Below are 6,723 nucleotides of genomic sequence, written 5' to 3' on the forward strand. Positions count from 1 at the left end.
CTCAAAGAAGAAATAAAACATGAAAAACACACTTAAAGTAAGAAAAAAAAAGTAGTTACTATCCCAGTAATAGTTATAAACCAAAGCAGTAGCTGAAGTTAGCATAGGGATCATATTCAGTTGCACAGGAAGGGAAGTGATCCCCCGAGCACTTTTGTGAGCAGCATATGCTCTGCATTGCCAGAAGCATTGTCTGCCAAAATATCTCTTTAAATATATATATATATATATATATATATATATATATAAATATATATATATATATATATATAATGTGAGTAATAAGATTTTCGTTTATTGCTGTCCAGCTAGATGACCTTCCCCTCTGTCATAGCCAGAGAAGATAATTTCTTTCCTTTGGCAATTATGACCTTCCTAAATACATTTTTACCTGAAACATAGGTAAAATACAGCATTTAGAAAGTTGGTTTCAAATATAATGATCCCAAGTTGAACTGCAGCATTTCATCTTCTGCAGTCCTTTTTGAAACTCTCCTGTGCTCATTTTCCTTACTGGGAAGTGCATCTTTTCAGTCAGCCTTTGCATGGTAAGAACCAGCAGTCCTATTAGTAGAGGTGCATTCTCAAATACAAATCTAGATTTCTGCTGTTGATGAGAGAAGACAGCCTGGAGAAGGTAGCAGTTTCCACAGTGGGGCCATTCTGACCATGTGCTAGGGGCTCAATGTTCACTCAAACACTGCTTGAATGGGAGCAAGTCAGATCCCTTCCCAATGCTTCATTCTCCTCATGCATAAAATAAAAATATATGAGAGATATATATTTGAGATTTAAGAATGAAAGTAGTGTTGAAGAGCTATCATTGCTGTTGTTGTAATTTATTATTATTCACACTTTTACATGTCCTTTCTCACCTGCAATGTGTTAGGCATTACCTTACATGAAACTTGGAACTCTACCAGATTTGGGGTTTTGCCATCCAAGTTGTGCTTTAGGCAAGAAAAGGTGTCTCCATATCTTACTGCTGTCTCAAATACATGAAACAAGTGTCAGCAGCTCTTCCAGCTATCCCTTTTGTTCTCAATGCACGCCTTGTATTTTCCAAATCCAGGGAATTCAGTGCAAGTTCCTGTCTATCTTCATTGTTTAATTGAAATATTGTTGATCTCATTATTGATCCACCCAAGCAGAACAAATGTGATTGAAAGGAATTTGACACGGAAGAATCTAGTATGTTATTTAGCCCAACTCCAGAAGAACCTGCTAAAGAGAGAGACTTTCAACATTTTTAGCTCCAGAAAAAAACAAAAGGCAAAAAGATGAAAGGGATATGACGGAATTAACTGAAAAATGTTTATTGTGTTTCTTCATTCCAGGTGTCAGACAGAATAAAATGTACTCCTTGTCTGAACTTTGGGATACACTTGTAGAATAGACTCAAAATATCCAAAATGCCACTGCTGGTGATCACATATCCTCATAAATAAGGAGTAAGTGCTACCATAAACTTCACTGCCTCCTGTGAGATCATTTCATTTTGGTAAAGAAATGGGGAGTATATTCAAAGATCTAAATTTACCAGCAGGTAAATCACCGCCCTTTTGGCAAATTAAAAATAAACTGGCATTGATAAGTGTCACAAAGTCCATGTGGTTGCCTTGGAGGTATGTGTGACAAAATGAGACTTCAGCTCCCAGGAACCTTGAGTGAATTATTAGCTCTGCTGCACGTCTGTGAAGAGCCAGACATACCATCGTTTATAGACTGAAAAACAAGGACAGTAGATAAGCTGTTCCAACATTGCCCTCTATCAGAAATTTGAAGTAAAGACAAAATTTACACGATTAATTCTGTATGTAGGAGATGTTATTGTCGTAGTTAGCAAAAGAAACATATAACATCATATAAATACGTAATTTTATTTATGTGATGACAAGATTCAGAGGAAGTGCTGCACAATCAGCCTCTTGCTCTCCCACCAGCTCTGTCCTTCAAGCATTGGCACAATTACAACTACTGAGTAGATTAGGTTAAAGAACTGATTCTACTGAAAAATAACCAAGGGGATGGAAAAAGGTTTGTGATTCCAGCCACATGAGTCCACTATGTGGTTGCAGATTGCTCCTGCTGGGCAATAGGGGAGGTTATATGGGGCAGGACCAGCAGACAAGAACGCAGAAGGGAGATGATAACATTATAAGCTGCCTTTGCAATATCATATCAAGCAGTTAATTATCAAAATATGCCCTAAAACATTTTCTAACATAATGCTGTGATGAGGAAAATATTTGGCCAGGATTATAGCCAAAGTATTTAAATGAGAGGAAACTGAGAATTTATGAGAATACAATGAATTACTCAAATTGGTTTTTAAAAAATAATTTTAAAGGAAAACTGTCTAGGACAGTTATACGGTAGCGATACAGGGATTTTGCTTTTCCTGTCAAAACTACTGTGGTGGTAGTCTGTATTGTGTCTTCTTTAGTGAGCAACTTCTGTGTTCTAATGTGTCATCTACAAAGGCATAAGGGACATACATCCTGCTAGGCTGAATGAGTCCTTCTAGAGCTGGGTGGCAAGTTATAACAGTTGGTACTTTATTGTCACTCGTATCTTCTGAATCTGTCATAAAACATAAATTGCCAACCCATTACTGCTATTACTGATGTGATTATATAGGGTTTCCATTTTTCAGAATATACAGCCATATAACTCATTTAAATACTATTCTATGATAATTAAATTGCCTAAATGTAATTGTAATTCAGTGTAGGTTCACAGAAGAGTTCAGGAATTTAACTCCAGTGAAGTGCTACCTGGCACCACTGGTGTCCCAACATCTCATGGCTTCTCACCCAGTTCCCAAAGCATCCAACCATTCTGCTGACAGATGCCTCTGGATTTTGAGATTTCTTCCACTGTACAGTGTGCACTGCTTTGCTGTGCATCCTGCAAAGTTCTGCTGCCTGAGCCCAGCTGGCTTGGCTCTGCTGCAGATATAGGTGTATTGGACAAAGAGGGAACTGCCTGACTTTGGACTATTTGAGGATGGGACTAACATGAGATCTGGATGCAGCAGGGTGAGGATGGAAGCGCTCTGCAGCCATGGAGCTGAACGTGTCCCCAAATGTTGCACACTGTACAGGGCTACAGCCTTCCCAGCCCCTTCTGAGAAATGCAAGCCTGGAGTTAGGAACCCCACAAGAAGCCCCCATCAGCTTGTCTCTACACCAGAACTCTAAGTGAGAGGCTCTGAAACACAGATCTATGGCAATACTCAGCTTCCCAGTGCCCCCTTCCATAAACAGGTACTCTCCCAAATAACAGTAGAGTATTTGAGAACTCTGTCCTTCTCGGGGTCTGGGTGTTGGGAGGACCCCAAGATTGTAAAAGTCCTTGTTTCTTAGCTTATGCAGCCAAAGAAGGAGTCTGAAATTCTTAGGATTAGCTTCTTAAGGTTGTTTATTTTTCCTTATCTATAACATTCTTTCTCTGGCCTGCTGAGGTCTGTCTAGCAGGCTGGCCATGGCATTCTGTGTGCTGCCTCTGACAGCATTTACATTTTATACTCAAAACTATGCATACTAAGTTTACAATGTTATACCGATACCTATCATCTCTGTTGGACAGTGTATCTCTACCTTAAACAAATAGAAAAGTGTCACCATCACACCAAGACATGGAGGACAAGAAGAACGAGAAGAAGGCTAGGACACACCCAAATCCCTCCATCTTGTCCCTTTTGAACCCCATTCTAAGAACCCCAAAATTCTACTTTTTCACCCTGTGTTAAGTCAACTACCTCACTACTCAAACCCTTGTGGCTTGTAATTCCTCATACAAAGTTGGCAGTTTTTTCCACAGGCTAAAATCGAAGCCACAGATGTTTTTAACTTCATGCCAGGGTCTCCAAGTCCCCTGCCAGGGTGTGGAGACAGCCAGGGTAGCCAGAGGGATGTCCTGGACTCTGACATGTCCTGTTTGGAATGAAGGAGGTAGTGGTCAGTGCTGCCTATGTGGAGCATGAACTGGGATCACAAATGCTGTTTGTAGCTTCCCTCAGCTTGATTGGGACATGGATTTCAACTCTGTCAGAGTACAGCCTGCCCCACAGCTTTTCAGGCGCGATGGTTTAAATCTTTCTGCACCTGTCCTAACATGCTGCCCACATTGTATAGAATAATTAAATGCTCGTATGCATAAATACATATAAATGGTGACTTCAATGTCAATTGTGGTAATGGCAATTTAGGAATTTAAAAAACTTGGTAAAATTCTTATTTATTATCTGCCTCAAGTACTTGAACTGAAGCTGAAAGACAGGGATGAAATTTTAAAACACAGAAGCAGCTAGGGAAGTGATATTCTGTCTCTGGCACAAAGCTTACCTGAAGAAAGAAAAATTTCTACAGTTTGCAAACATCTTTTTTCAAAGACTTACAGTTCAGTCTTAAGGCTTGTGTCTCCCAGACAACATCAGGAAGGATTAAAGTGCAGTGTCCTTTGATAGGTATTTTTTATTAAAATGCTTTCAAAAGAGCACCTCCAAGAAAAAAAAATAACAAATTAATATAATTTTTTTTCTCTGCTTTCTTTGAATAGTTTTTGGAAAACAAAAGTATTTTTTATCTCATTCTCATATCAGCCAAACTGATGGAAGCTGCAGGATGGGGTCTTATATTGCAGTTTACCTGTATTACACAGAACATTATGACCTTACCTAATTGTATTTATTTTTCAGATATGTGAATACTGCACAACATGGTACTGGGATATAAGTACAGCAATATTATTCTTCCCTATCTTTTGTTCTACATATATTTTTTCAGCTTTAAAATTATAACTTTGCATTTTTAGGGCTTTAGTCCTGCAAATTGTATAGAATCCTTATTTTACTACCTCTATTACCAGAATAAAAAATAATCCCACTGACATATTAATAAGAATAATAATAAAAATTATGATAATGTTAAAATAGATTATAATATTCCCATTGTCTTCAGCAAGTCAGTTTGTCAGCTTTTCTTAGTATAATATTGGAGAAGCCTCAGAGGACACCAAAAAGCAAGGGAAATCTGTACCATCTCTGATGGTCTCTGTTGTATATGTCCACATATCAAAGAAGAACACACAGCTCTACAATAATTATTGGAGAAAATTTGGCTAAAAATCAAATAAATTTAGAATGGGTGAATAATCAGAATTCAAATAAAATCTGTATTTCCCTCGAAAATGACCAGAGATGTCAAGACCCATCACATGAGAATGAAAAGCTAAAATCTTTTCACCACGTTCATTCTGGAGCCATCTGTTGCTGCGAGGGAATGTGGAATGTCAGTCCTGACTCACAGCTGAGAGGGTTTCTGCAGGACAGAGCCCTTGGACGGCTCCTGGAGCAGCCTGCAATTGGCTTTTTGGCCAAGGCTCCTGCACAGCTGCCACGGGTTCCCTCACTGGGGACTCCCCATAGCTGCCTGGTGCAGCACACATGCTTGGGGCCATATAAATCCTGTGGGACCCTCCTAAACCCAAGTAGGGTTACTTTCATCACCAGGATTTCAAACAGCAGCAGCTACTTTCATCACCTATCTCATGTGCTCTAATTTTCACTCTAGAGGTCAAAAAGAGCAAACACTTCATGGAGCTGGTAAAAGATCATGTCTAAGGGCAGCCCTGCCCCCATCATTTCTTGCTAACTCACAGGTAAGCTTTTTCAATCCTAAGTAGATTTATCTCAAATATTTCTGTGCAGCCCAGTGCACACTCAAGTCAATCTGTGTTGAGCCTGCGCATTCAACAAAAATGAGTCATTCAGATATTCAAAGCTGAATACAGGCCTACACAGAGACTTGACCCACAGTAATTTTTGGCATATGTTTTTATTATAGAACAAAACATCTATGCAAATATTTAAAGATATAATTATTTTTCAAAAATTACAACAGAACATAATTGAAGTCAAAATGACACAACAGTTCCCTCCTCCCTGAATGAAATTTTAACAAATAGATTTCTCAAGATATATATAAAAAAAAATGTACTATTTTTTTTCAGACTTTTCATACAAATATCCCTGTCAGAGTAGATGGTGTAATAGTACAGGGAAGTATTATAAAAATATTATTGAACATATCTGTCTAACCTACCATATAGCCATGTCTATTGTAGCAGCTGTGGTTTTAAATGCTACTATTTACAGATTTCTCCCTAATAGCATTTATAATGATTGCACATCTGGCTTGGGCGTCTCACCAATAGCTCACTTAATAACCATATTGCAGCTCACTGCAATATGGTACTGTGCATTTATTCATTTATTCCACGGGCACTAATATCCTGGTTGTTTGATTTTGTGCTAATCACTTTTTTTTTTTTTTGTCTTCTAGTGAAGAATTATAGATTGCTTACAGCCTTGCCTTGTATCTCATTGATATCAGTTAATCAAAAGGCAAATATCATTATAAAACCAACCACATTAGGCAGTGGACTTTAAGCAGCAGATCATAAGTCCTCATCTTCAGAATCCCCTCCTTTAGTTTTACAAGCATGTTGTCATTTTGCAGGTTAGAAATGCTTGCTATTCGTCTTTTAAAGGCTTTGAGTATCATTTACTAACCACTCTATTTATAGAGGTTGATGCCAAGTTTCCGTCTGATAGCTTGGAGCTGCGAATCACTCAAAAAAATCTTATCTTGTTCCAAAAATAACACAGATAATGTCTCTCATTTGCTGGTTAGTGTTTGCATATGGCATATATTGCCA

The sequence above is a fragment of the Lonchura striata genome, chromosome 2 (assembly GCF_050655825.1).
Source record: "Lonchura striata isolate lonStrDom1 chromosome 2, ASM5065582v1, whole genome shotgun sequence".
NCBI lineage: Eukaryota > Metazoa > Chordata > Aves > Passeriformes > Estrildidae > Lonchura > Lonchura striata.